The sequence below is a fragment of the Oncorhynchus kisutch genome, linkage group LG30, assembly GCF_002021735.2.
Source record: "Oncorhynchus kisutch isolate 150728-3 linkage group LG30, Okis_V2, whole genome shotgun sequence".
Classification (NCBI taxonomy): domain Eukaryota; kingdom Metazoa; phylum Chordata; class Actinopteri; order Salmoniformes; family Salmonidae; genus Oncorhynchus; species Oncorhynchus kisutch.
In genome coordinates, this window is record NC_034203.2 from 29,584,883 (window position 1) to 29,599,301 (window position 14,419).

Below are 14,419 nucleotides of genomic sequence, written 5' to 3' on the forward strand. Positions count from 1 at the left end.
GATGTTATTTTAATGGACAAAAAATGTGCTTTTCTTTCAAAAACAAGGACATTTCTAAGTGACCCTAATCTTTTGAACGGTAGTGTATATTTACATAAAAATATATGTGGGGGATTGGAAATGATGCAGACAATTAGATTGTGGCTTCTATATATCTATCTGCAATATTAAAGCTGATCTACCCTCTAAAAAGACCAAGACATTTTTATTTAGCAGACACACTCTTATACAGAGCGACATACAGTTAGTGCATTCATCTTAAGATTCCTAGGTGGGACAACCACGTACAGTGCATTAGGAAAGTATTCAGACCCCTTTGTTACGTTACAGCGTTATTCAAAAATGGATTGAATAAAAAAAATCCTCATCAATCTACACACAAAACAGGCTTCTATAAACTTTTGCAAATTTATAAAAAAACATTTAAAAAAAATGTACGTAGGTATTCAGACCCTTTGCTATGAGACTCTAAATAGAGCTCAGGTGAATCCTGTTTCCATTGATCATCTTTGAGATGTTTCTACAACTTGATTGGAGTCCACTTGTGGTAAATTCAATTGATTGGACATGATTTGGAAAGGCACACACCTGTCTATACAAGGTCCCACAGTTTAAAGTGCATGTCAGAGAAAAAAAAACAAGCCATGAGGTAGAAGGAATTGTCCGTAGAGCTCAGAGACAGGATTGTGTGGAGACACAGATCTAGTGAAGGGTACCAAAAAACTTCTGCAGCATTGAAGGTCCCCAAGAACACAGTGGCCTTCATCATTCTTAAATGGAAGAAGTTTGGAACCACCAAGACTCTTCCCAGAGTTGGCCACCCGGGCCAAACTGAGCAATCGGGGGAGAAGGGCCTTGGTCAGGGAGGTGACCAAAAACATGATGGTCACTCTCACAGAGCTCCAGAGTTCCTCTGTGTAGAAGGACAACCATCTCTGCAGCACTCCACCAATCAGGCCTTTGTGGTAGAGTGGCCAGACGGAAGGCACTCCTCAGTAAAAGGCACATGACAGCCCGCTTGGAATTTGCAGAAAGTCACCAATAGACTCTCTGACCATGAGAAACAAGATTCTCTGGTCTGATGAAACCAAGACTGAACTCTTTGGCCTGAATGCCAAGCATCAAGTCTGGAGGAAACCTGGCACCATCCCTACAGTGAAGCATGGTGGTGCCAGCATCATGATGTGGGAATGTTTTTCAGCGGCAGGGACTGGGAGACTAGTCAGGATCGAAGGAAAGATGAACAGAGCAAAGTACAGATGTCCTTGAAGACAACCTACTCCAGAGTGCTCAGGACCTCAGACTGGGGTGAAGGTTTACCTTCCATTAGGACAACGGCCCTAAGCACACAGCCAAGACAACACAGGAGTGGCTTCGGAACAAGTCTATAAATGTTCTTGAGTGGCCCAGCCAGAGCCCGGACTTGAACTCATCGGGCATCTCTGGAGAGACCTAAAAATAGCTGTGCAGCGACGCTCCCCATCCAACTTGACAGAGCTTGAGAGGATCTGCAGAGAATAATAGGAGAAACTCCCCAAATGCAGGTGTGCCAAGTTTGTAGTGTCATACCAAAGAAGACTCAAGGCTGTCATCACTGCCAAAGGTGCTTCAACATAGTACTGAGTAAAGGATCTGAATACTTATTTAAATGTGATATTTCATTTTTGTTAAACCTGTTTTTGCTTTGTCATTATGATGTATCGTGTGTAGATTGATGGGGGGGGGGTGAATGATTTAATCCGTTTTAGAATAAGGCTGTAATGTAACAAAGTGTTACAAAGTCAAGGGGTCTGAATACTTTCTGAATGCACTGTATCACGGTCTTAGTAAGTACATTTTCCTCGAAGTAGCTATCAGTAAAGTCAGTGTTAGTAGGGAAAAAAAGTAAAGTGTGAATGTTACAGTAGTTCAAGAAAGAAAAGGGTATTATTTATTTTTTTCAATAGAGTACCTCAAATAAATGTTTACATCATGACATCATATGTCCATTAAACAGTAGGTGGCATGAATTAACCTTGACTTCATCCAATGTCATCAGAAGTATGGCACAGGTCATTCTATTCTTTTAAGAATTAACTGGAACCCCTCTGGAGTCATTCCATGGTGCCTACAGTAACTGCATCACAGAAACAACATGAGGATGTGACTCAGATAATGGGACACTAAAACAGTACAGTTTCCACCAGAAAAAAATATATGATTACAGTGCAGTGGAGAGGATAGGGAGGTTTCATTTCCATCTCAGTTTGGCAGTATCACAATGTCATGTTCTTCCTATAGCAGCACACATAGCCTGTCTCACGTAACGTACCCGTTATGGGTATTTAATGGTCCCTAGTCCACACCCTGGGCCTGTGCTTATCATTGTGTAATGACCGAATGACTTGGACTCCACAGGCAGTTAATCTGAACAGATACGGTAACGTTGGACAGCTAATCTGAACAGATACGTTAACGTTGGACAGCTAATCTGAACAGATACAGTAACGTTGAACAGCTAATCTGAACAGATACGGTAACGTTGGACAGCTAATCTGAACAGATAAGGTAACATTGGACAGCTAATCTGAACAGATACGGTAACATTGGACAGCTAATCTGAACAGATACGGTAACATTGGACAGCTAATCTGAACAGATACGGTAACATTGGACAGCTAATCTGCACAGATACGGTAACATTGTACAGCTAATCTGAACAGATACGGTAACATTGGACAGCTAATCTGAACAGATACGGTAACATTGGACAGCTAATCTGAACAGATACGGTAACATTGGACAGCTAATCTGAACAGATACGGTAACATTGGACAGCTAATCTGAACAGATACGGTAACATTGGACAGCTAATCTGAACAGATACGGTAACATTGGACAGCTAATCTGAACAGATATGGTAACATTGGACAGCTAATCTGAACAGATACGGTAACATTGGACAGCTAATCTGAACAGATACGGTAACATTGGACAGCTAATCTGAACAGATACGGTAACATTGGACAGCTAATCTGAACAGATACGGTAACATTGGACAGCTAATCTGAACAGATATGGTAACATTGGACAGCTAATCTGAACAGATACGGTAACATTGGACAGCTAATCTGAACAGATACGGTAACGTTGGACAGCTAATCTGAACAGATACGGTAACATTGGACAGCTAATCTGAACAGATACGGTAACGTTGGACAGCTAATCTGAACAGATACGGTAACATTGGACAGCTAATCTGAACAGATACAGTAACGTTGGACAGCTAATCTGAACAGATACGGTAACGTTGGACAGCTAATCTGAACAGATACGCTAACATTGGACAGCTAATCTGAACAGATACGGTAACATTGGACAGCTAATCTGAACAGATACGGTAATGTTGGACAGCTAATCTGAACAGATACGGTAACATTGGACTGGAACTAAAGACATCCACATCCAGCAAGCTTCCCCCAGTGAATATTAGTAACCCACTGGCACACACTGGTTGAAGCAACGTTTCCACATCATTTCAATTTCAACCAACGTGGAAAAAACAAAGAATTGACGTCTGTGCCCAATGGGAAGTTATTCTTGGCAAAGGCACCAATCAGAGGCAGGAAAAGCTCTGCGTTTGAATGAACATCCTCTCTGACCACTCCTATTACTTTGCTCTGTGTGCGGGGATCATTAACCTTGAATGTTGTCAACCGAGATACTATTGGAGTTCCCTGGAGGATAGTAAAACAGACCAAGGTGTACAATCTGTAGCATTTACCAGATGCGTGTCTGTCTGTTCCACATCTAAATGGAAATGAGCAGTAGCCTACAGCAGAACCCGATATCAGTGGAATAACATAACTACTGAAAGTAGGCTAGTTTATATAAGAATGTAAAATTATATAATTTATTTAAGTTTAAGTTCAATTTGATTTCACATATGAATAGGATACACATGGTGTACACAGTCCAATGACATTCTTACTTGCAGGTCCCCTCTCGATAATGCGACAACAATAAGAAATAATACAAAGTTTACTGTTCAAATAAAGCTCACGGAAATTAATAAAACATTAGCATAAATATAAAAACAGTAAGGCACTGAACAATTTGCAGTACATTACACACCAGGGTTGGGGTTTAATTCAATTTAGATGTCATTCAATTCAGGCAGTACACACATTTTCTAATTATTTTCAATTAGGAAAGATATGAATTTGAATTGGAGTTTGGTTAAGTTTCTGAATTGACAGGAATTTAAATGGAATTGACCCCTACCTTTATTTACATGTGTGTTAGGGGAAGGGGGATTCGGAGGTCAAAGTGTTTAAATTGTGCAGTATTTTTCAGTAATAATCTTATCATAGGATTCTTCCTCATAGACCCATCAGTATTACTGCAAGGGACAAGGAACCATTTGGTCATGTTAAGATATCATGATCCTAACCCCCCTGACAGACACACAAACACAGGTTAGAGAGATTGGAGGTGGTTAAAGAGGTTAATGTTAAGTGTTTCACCTAAATCAATTTACTTCTCTTACATAAGTGGTCAGGGTGGATCCTAGCACAGTACCAGTCATAAGTTTGGACACCTACTTATTCAAGAGTTTTTCTTTATTTGTACTATTTTCTACATTGTAGAATAATAGTGAAGACATCAAAAATATGAAATAACACATGGAATCAAAAAAGTGTTAAACAAATCAAAATATATATATATTTTGTTTTTTACCACTTATTCTCCCTAATTTCGTGGTATCTAATTGGTAGTTACAGTCCTGTCCCATCGCTGCAACTCCCGTACAGACTCGGGAGAGGCTAAGGTCGAGAGCCGTGCATCCTCCGAAACACGACCCAGCCAAGCCGCACACTGCTTCTTGACACAATGCCCGCTTAACCTGGAAGCCAGGTGTCAGAGAAAACGTTATACACCTGGCGACCATGATAGCGTGCATGCGCACGGACCACCACAGGAGACGCTACAGTGCGATTGGACAAGAACATCCCGGCCGGCCAAACCCTTCCCTAACCCGGACAACGCTGGGCCAATTGTGCGCTGCCCCATGGGTCTCCCAGTCGCGGCCGGTTATGACAGAGCCTGGACTTGAACCAGGATCTATAGTGGCTCAGTTAGCACTGCGATTAATATATTTTATTTGATAGATTCTTCAAAGTAGCCACCCTTTGCCTTGATAACAGTTTTGCACACTCTTGGCATTCTCTCAACCAGCTTTACCTGGAATGTTTTTCCAACAGTCTTGAAGGAGTTCCCACATATGCTGAGCACTTGTTGGCTGCTTTTCCTTTCCTCTGCGGTCCAACTCATCCCAAACCATCTCACTTGGGTTGAGGTCGGGTAATTGTGGAGTTCAGGTCATCTGATGCAGCACTCCATCACTCTCCTTCTTGGTCAAATGGCGCTTACACAGCCTGGAGGTGTGTTGGGTCATTGTCCTGTTGAAAGACAAATGATAGTCCCACTAAGCACAAACCAGATAGGATGGCGTATCGCTACATGCTGTGGTAGCCATGCTAGTTAAGTGTGCTTTGAATTCTAAATAAATCACCAATAGTATCACCAGCGTAGCACCCCCACAGCATCACACTTCATTGTCCATGCTTCACAGTGGGAACCACACATGCGGAGATCATCCACTCACCTACTCTAAAATTTGGATTTATCAGACAAAGGACAGATTTCCACCTGTCTAATGTCCATTGCTCATGTTTCTTGGCCCAAGCAAGTCTCAACTTTTTGGTGTCCTTTAGTAGTGGTTTCTTTGCAGCAATTCGACCATGAAGGCCTGATTCACGAAGACTCCTCTGAACAGCTGATGTTGAGATATGTTACTTGAACTCTGTGAAGCATATATTTGCCCTGCAATTGCTGAGGCTGGTAACTCAAATGAACTTATCCTCTGCAGCAAGGTAACTCTGGGTCTTCCTTTCCGGTGGCAGTCCTCATGTGTACTAGTTTCATCATAGCACTTTATGTTTTTTGCTACTGCACAATTTTCCAGATTGACTGACCTTCATGTCTTAAAGTAATGATGGAATGACTGGTACTGTGCATACCCCAGTTCTCAAAGTCACATTCATAGCTTGTCATGTTCCTCAACACCAGAAAATGTGGCAATATTCAATCAGTTATATCAGACAGTGATCTGTAAACAAACAAGTTAAAAATGTATAAAACATGTATAATAAAGGGTCATTATAAATGTCTTCTGCATTACATTGTTTGTGTGACAATGGTGAAAAGCCTTGATTATTCTATATTTGCTGAATCAATAAAACATTGATCACAAAAAAAGCAAGCTCCTGCTCCTCCTTTGTCTCGATCCTTGTGATTGCAGTAAATTTGCTCGCTGAGACCAACTGTTGCCTGGCATATCAAACATTACTGTGAAGGGAGTGGTGAGAAGAGAAACCTCACCTAGTATTATCACTACTCCCGATGATCTGTCTCAAAGAATCGTTGGTGGTTTCCAATGGGTAAAAGTCTTAACGATTCAATACTTTAACTTATATGAATGTTTCTAGTCTGCCATTGGAGATGTCCTGGTGCAGCAAGTGAATACATTCAGCCTATATGCCTCTGATCTGTTTGATGGCAGTATCTTCCTGTCCCGTGCCATGTGAAGGGCCCAATAGCCTCTACTTCCATTGTGTGTTTAACCTCTGAGGTCATCACATTGTGTTGGTCTCCTGTTTTGATGTTTGCCCTCGACGGCACGAACAATGTTGTTTTTGTTGTCCCATCTATCGTTTGTGGCAGAGTTCCTCTCATCAGACTGTTTGGCTCTCATATAGAGGTCATCAACATTTAATTACTCTGGCTGGATGAATATGGGGGTTTGGTGATACTGTGGAGCTCTGACTGTGTCCTGTGCCCTATATCCCTTGTCCTGTGGCTTCACTTTTTCCTTAATGTAAAGTGCACATAAAAGATCCCAGAAATGTTCCATACACACAAAAAGCTTATTTCTCTAAAATGTTGTGCACAAATTAGATAATCCATCTACCTGACAGGTGTGGCATAACAAGAAGGTGATTAAACAGCATGGCCATTACACAGGTGCACCTTGTGCTAGGAACAATAAAAGGTCTCTCTAAAATGTGCAGTTTTGTCACACAACACAATGCTACAGATGTCTCAAGTTTTTAGGGAGCATGCTATTGGCATGCTGACTGCAGGAATGTCCTCCAGAGCTGTTGCCAGGAAATTGAATGTTCATTTCTCTACCATAAGCCAACGTCATTTTAGAGCATTTGGCAGTACAAGCCTCACAACAGCAAACCACGTGTAACCATGCCAGCCCAGGACCTCCACATCCAGCTTCTTCACCTGTTTTCAAACCTGTTTTCGCTTTGTCAGTATGTGGTATTGTGTGTAGATTGATGAAAAACATTAATTTAATCAATTTTAGAATAAAGCTGTAACATAACAATATGTGGAAAAAGTCAATGGGTCTGAATACTTTCCCAATGCACTGTATCAGTATGTTAAGTTGGACATTCACTGGATTAAACAGGTTATTTCAACGTAACCCTGGAGAGTTGAAGTTTAACTAACTAACTAGTTTAACCCAATCTCCATATGCCCAGTGCTGAGTGAATTTGAGCCCTTATCTGTGACCGCAGCAAGTTATCATGTTCCCTCCCTTTCTACTTCTCATCGGTTACTGGTGTGGGGTCAGAACCCACTGTGGCAGATGGGGAGCAACTCTGCTGAGCATAGTAATTGTGTTGTTAATTTGGCAGTGGTGTTCATTTGGCCATGGTTATCATCATCTGGGACCATAGGGGCTAAAAAAGAGAACTCGTGTTCATTCAAAGCTAGGAGGAACTGCTTGATCAAGCAGTCATGACTTCTTCTTTTTTTGGACCACACTGACCACACAAGCAGAATGAAAAGTTTATCAGCTCCTTTCCTCTGTGAGATGTCAATCTTCTGGTCCACCGTTTCACACTTTTGCTGCTCAAACAGAAGCACCCCAACACCCAAAGTTCCGTTATAACAGTATCTCCTTTTCGCAGCTGACATTGCAGAAACCTATAAAATGTCCTCAGTCTTTTCAACACATCAGCATACTGGAAGCTTCATATACATGCCTCTCATGCTGAGAGCAAATATTAAGTCTACATCCAAGTATACAAATGACCTATGCAACAACAACTGGCAAGTCACACATCTCAGAGTCTTTACCTCAAAGAATACATAATCTACACATGTGCGCACAGTCACACACACCCAAACCCTTTACGGGCTACACTGACCAGTAGCCCAGTATGGCAATGCAATATACAGTATTTCAGTGTTTCAGTCAACATCCTCTTTGAAGAATGGGAACAGGCCTCAGGGCTCCAGACTTTTGACTTGGCTGTGTTAGTTACAATTGTTATTGGTTGCACCGATGCAAGTCGCACATTCTACCTGGTTACCTCAATCAAAAATACCTATTTTTTTGTGGATAAAACCGTGATTTGGTCAAACAGTAACGTGCATTATTCTTGTAATGAAAGTCTCTGCCCTGCTGCTGTTCCTGTTTCGCTGTGGCCAGCTGCTGTAATGAATGAGAATCTAACACTCTTTAACCCTGAAAAATGCATTCTGATTGTGTAACATTTCAAAATGCAATTGTGCAGGGGGAGGGGGACACACACAGCTTCAGAAGCAACAGGCCTACTGTTGTTCATGCTAAAGAGAGAAGGTTCTCAGCTTTCTGTAGGCATAATGTTTATTTCTCCACTCTCAATAATGAGCTCAAAGCACACTGTTTAAACAATCAAGACAGAAATACAGAGCGTGCGAAATGCGCATCAGCCATCTCAAGTTTTCTTAAGACATAAAATGTATTGTTACATAGCTAAATCAAAGTACATTTTATTTGTCAAATGCTCAGAATACAACGGTTGTAGTTTTTACCGTGAAATGCTTGCTTACGAAGTCTTCCCAACAATGCAGTTAAAAAATAATAATGAAAACAAATAGTAACACAAGGAATAATATACACAAGAATTAAGCTATATACAGGAAGTAACAGTACCAGATCAATGTTCAGGGGTGTCACGTTCGTCATAATGATTGGACCAAGATGCAGCGTGGTATGTTTCCATCCCTACTCCGGACCGCGGATCGTCGCCGGAGGTTCCGGACCGCGGACCGTCTCAGGAGGTTCCGGACCGCGGACTGTCTCAGGGGGTTCCGGACCGCGGACCTTCTCAGGAGGTTCCGGACCGCGGACCTTAGCCGGAAGCTCTGGACTGGGAACCGTCGCCGGAAGCTCTGGACTGGGAACCGTCGCCTGAAGCTCTGGACTGGGAACTGTCACCGGAAGCTTGGTATGTGGGACCGGTACAGGTGGCACTGGGCTGATGACACGCACCGAGTGCGGAGAGCAGGCACAGGACATACTGGCCTGTGGAGGCGCACTGGAGGCCTGTTGCGTGGGACCGGTACAGATGGCACCGGGCTAATGACACGCACCTCAGGGCGAGTGAGAAGAGCAGGCACAGGAGGTACTGGACTGTGGAGGCGCACTGGAGGCCTGTTGCGTGGGACCGGTACAGGTGGCACCGGGCTGATGACATGCACCTCAGGGCGAGCGTGGGGAGGACGCACAGGACGTACTGGACTGTGGAGGCGCACTGGAGACACTGTACGTATGGCCGGCGCATGATATACTGGGCCGTGGAGGCGCACTGGAGGTCTGGAGTGTAGAGCTGGCACAACGCATCCTGGCTGGATGCTCACTTTAGCCCGGCAAGTGCAGGGCGCTGGCACAGGACGCACTGGGCTGTGAAGGCGCACTGGCGACACAGTGCATAAAGCCTGCGCAGGATATCCTGGACCGAGGAGGCATACTGGAGACCAGGAGCCGGCACAACCCGTCCTGGCTGGATGCTCACTTTCGCATGGCAAATGCGAGGAGCTGGCACAGAACGAACCGGGTTGTGGATGTGCACTGTAGAGACATTGCATATCGCCGCATAACATAGTCCCACTGGTCCCACGCTCCTCTCGGCAACTGTCTTGCTCCAGACACCAAAACATCCACTCTACCTCATCACTCCCCTCAACTATCTCACAATACTCCTTGCTCAGTCTATCCCAATATTCCTCTTCGCTCTAAGATTCGCCCCTTGGCTTCGCCAACCAACCCGTGTGCCCCTGCCAAAAATGTTTGGGGAGCTGCCTCTCAGGCTTCCGTCATGGTCGTGAACTTCATAGTCGCTGTTGATCCTCCTGCGTCTGCTTCCATGGAAGGCTTTCGTCTCCTGCCATTATCTCCTCCCAAGTCCAGAATGTCTTCTCCTCCTAGCCACACTGCTTGGTCTGTTTGTGGTGGGATCTTCTGTCGTCATAATGATTGGACCAAGATGCAGCGTGGTAGGTTTCCATCCCTTTTATTTGGAAGAGAAACTTAAAGAACAAAAACAATAAAGATAACAACCGAACCGTGATGCAAATATAATGCTCACTGGCAACTATACCTAGACAACATCCCACAAAGCACAATGGGAAAATGGCTTCCTAAATATGATCCCCAATCAGAGACAATGATAAGCCACCATAGAAATACAATCCCCCTAGATAACCCACCCTTAATCACTCCCCGACCTAACCAACTTAGAGAATAAACAGCTCTCTATGGTCAGGGAGTGACAAGGGGAATGAGGTTGAGGTAGATACACTAGATATGCAAAAGTATGTGGACACCCCTTCAAATACAAATTGGTGGATTCCGCTATTTCAGCCACACCCGTTGCTGACAGGTGTATCAAATCGAGCACCCAGCCATGCAATCTCCATAGACAAACATTGGCAGTAGAATTGCCTTCCTGAAGTGCTCAGTGACTGTCATCAAGGCAAAGGGTTGCTAATTTGAAGAATCTCAAATATAAAATAAATGTTGATTTGTTTAACACTCTTTTGATTACTACATGATTCCATATGTGTTATTTCATAGTATTGATGTCTTCACTGTTATTCTACAATATAGACAATTGTAAAAATAAAAACTCTTGAATGAGTAGGTGTGGCCAAATTTTTTAAAGGCATGCATTTGAGCCAATCAGTTGTGTTGTGACAAGGCAGGGGTGGTATGCAGAAGATAGCCCTATTTGGTAAAATACCAAGTCCATATTATGGCAAGAACAGCTCAAATAAGCAAAGAGAAACAACAATCCATCATTACTTTAAGACATGATGGTCAGTCAATCCAGAAAATGTCAAGAACTTTCAAAGTTTCTTCAACAGCAGTTGCAAAAACCATCAAGTGCTATGATGAAACTGGCTCTCATGAGGACCGCTGTAATGAACACGAGGGGAGACAGAGCTGGTTTGAAGCGAAGGGGTGTTTATTGCAAAGGACCACAGGAGGAGGCACGTAGCTGGGTCCAGCAGAAGGTCATACACAGGGGTCCAAAAGGGCAACAGTACAGGCTAAAGTACAGGCAGGGACTAGGCAAAAGGCATCGTTAGTGAGGCAGGCAAAAACTATCATTCACAGGAACCCCAGCACTCGGAAAGACATGTGTCACAAAACAAATAATACAGCACAGTGATGGGGTGCAAAGCACTGAACTAAATAGTGTGTGATAATGACATACAGGTGTGTACAGGTGTGTGAACAAGTGATTAGAATTCAGGTGATTGGGACCTAGAGAGTGAGCTGCGTTCAGGGGATTTAGGTGTTTGAGAGTGTGAGCTGGAAAGTGGGCCGGAAAGTGAGCAGCATTCAGGGGATCTACGTGTTTGAGAGTGTGAGTTGGAAGCAGACGTTACAACCACCACAGGAAAGGAAGACCCAGAGTTAACTCTGCTGCAGAGGATAAGTTCATTAGAGTTTACCAGCCTCAGAAATTGCAGCCCAAATAAATGCTTCACAGAGTTCAAGTAACAGACACATCTTAACATCAACTGTTCAGAGGAGACTGTGTGAATCAGGCCTTCATGGTCGAATTGCTGGAGAAAAAAAACAGTACTAAAGGACACCAATAATAAGAAGAGACTTTCTTGGGCCAAGAAACACAAGTGGAAATCTGTCCTTTGGTCTGATGAGTACAAATGTGAGATTTTTGGTTCCAACCGCTGTGTCTTTGTGAGACGCAGAGTAGGTGAACGGATGATCTCTGCATGTGTAGTTCCCACCGTGAAGCATAGAGGAGGAGGTGTGATGGTGTGGGGGTGCTTTGCTGGTGAGACTGTTGGTGATTTATTTCAAATTCAAGGCACACTTAACCAGCATGAATACCACAGCATTCTGCACTGATTCGCCATCTCATCTGGTTTGCGCTTAGTGGGACAGTCATTTTGTTTTTCAACAGGACAATGACCCTACACACCTCCAGGCTGTGTAAGGGCTATTTGACCAAGGAAAGTGATGGAGTGCTGCATCAGATGACCAGGCCTCCGCAATCACCCAACCTCAACTTAAGGCCCTTGGAAATGACTTTGTGGATAGCGGTTTTCATATGTGGAAAGTGATTTACATTTGTGGATTGGTGATTTACATTTGGAATTGGTGATTTACATTTGTGGATTGGTGATTTACATTTGGAATTGGTGATTTACATTTGTGGATTGGTGATTTACATTTGGAATTGGTGATTTACATTTGTGGATTGGTGATTTACATTTGGCATGATATTGATCCCATACCGTAATACCAGCAAACTCATGTAGGAGAGTGCACTTTTTGAAAAACACAAAGGGACTATGGTGTAGTGGAGGGAATGTGCAGATATAAACTGTGTAACCTCTTTTGTATCAGTGGGCAATGCGTATACTAACTTCTTAATCTCTAATGATGCGTTTCAAAGTAGTGTAGTGAAAGTATGCGATTGATCAATTATGTAGTACAATAGAGAAATCTTGCACAAAGTAGCCTACGCAATCGCAAAGCACGTGAAATATATTCACATGTGCACTGCACACAGCCTAATTTCAGCAGATTATTATCTGCAGGCAGCAAGAGTGTGCAGCTCTCAATTGTTTTTGGCATGGAGCAGCTCACAGAAGAATGACATCGGTAGCCGGCAGGGTAGGAAAGATGTTTCAATTTATGATATATACCAGTAAATGCTAACGAAGGCAAACAATGCGTATGCAAATCAGGTTTTGAAAAAGTTGGATAGGCCTAGGTGGACAGAGGTCCACCCACTGGGGAGCCAGGCCCTGACTGGAACGTCTGCTTAAGCGTTGTTGTGGACTTACCATCACATTTTTGTATTTTTTCTATTTAAAAAAAGGGTGGTTTTGAGAGTGAAAAACATTATTTTTCACAAAGGGTGCCGCCTTTGCATCACTGGGCGGGCTGTTTGGGTTCTCTTTGGCAAAATTAAAATATACCCACTTCTACAGGCACTACTGCATAGGGCCGATGGAAAGACAGCAGTGATACTAAAGGATAAGCTGTCCATAAACTCAGACATAATAAACCAGTAGCTCCCAATCATAAGAATACAAAAACACAACCATTATGCATTTCCCAACCGAAATGTACAACTAAACTCAGAAACGTCCTCTCACTGTCAATTGCGTTTATAATGACGAACAGAAATGGAATAATGTGTCCCTGAACAAAGAGGGGGGGGGGGTCAATATCAAAAGTAAAAGTCTGGTGTGACCACCAGCTGCATTAAGTACTGCAGTGCATCTCCTCCTCATGGACTGCACCAGATTTGCCTGTTCGTTCTGTTTCGATGTTACCCCACTCTTCCACCAAGGCACCTACAAGTTCCCGGACATTTCTGGGGGGAATAGCCCTAACCCTCACTCTCTGATCCAACAGGCCTTCGCTGGCCATGGCAGATCACTGACATTCCTGTCTTGCAGAAATCACGCACAGAACGAGCAGTATGGCTGGTGGCATTGTCATGCTGGAGGGTCATGTCAGGATGAGCCTGCAGGAAGGGTACCACATGAGGGAGGAGGATGTCTTTCCTGTTACGCACAGCGTTGAGATTGCCTGCAATGACGACAAGCTCAATCCGATGATGCTGTGACACACCGCCCTAGACCATGACGGACCCTCTACCTCCAAATCGATCCTGCTCCAGAGTACAGGCCTCAGTGTAACGCTCATTCCTTCGATGATAAACGCAAATCCGACCATCACTCCTGATGAGACAAAACTCGTCAGTGAAGAGCACTTTTTGCCAGTCCTGTCTGGTCTAGCAACAGTGAGTTTGTGCCCATAGGCGACATTGTTGCCAGTGATGTCTGGTGTGGACCTGCCTAACAACAGGCCTACAAGCCCTCAGTCCAGCCTCTCTTAGCCTATTGCGGACAGTCTGAGCACTAATGGAAGGATTGTGCGTTCCTGGTGTAACCCAGACAGTTGTTGCCATCCTGTACCTGTGCCGCAGGTGTGATGTTTGGATGTACCGATCCTGTGCAGGTGTTGTTACACATGCTCTGCCAC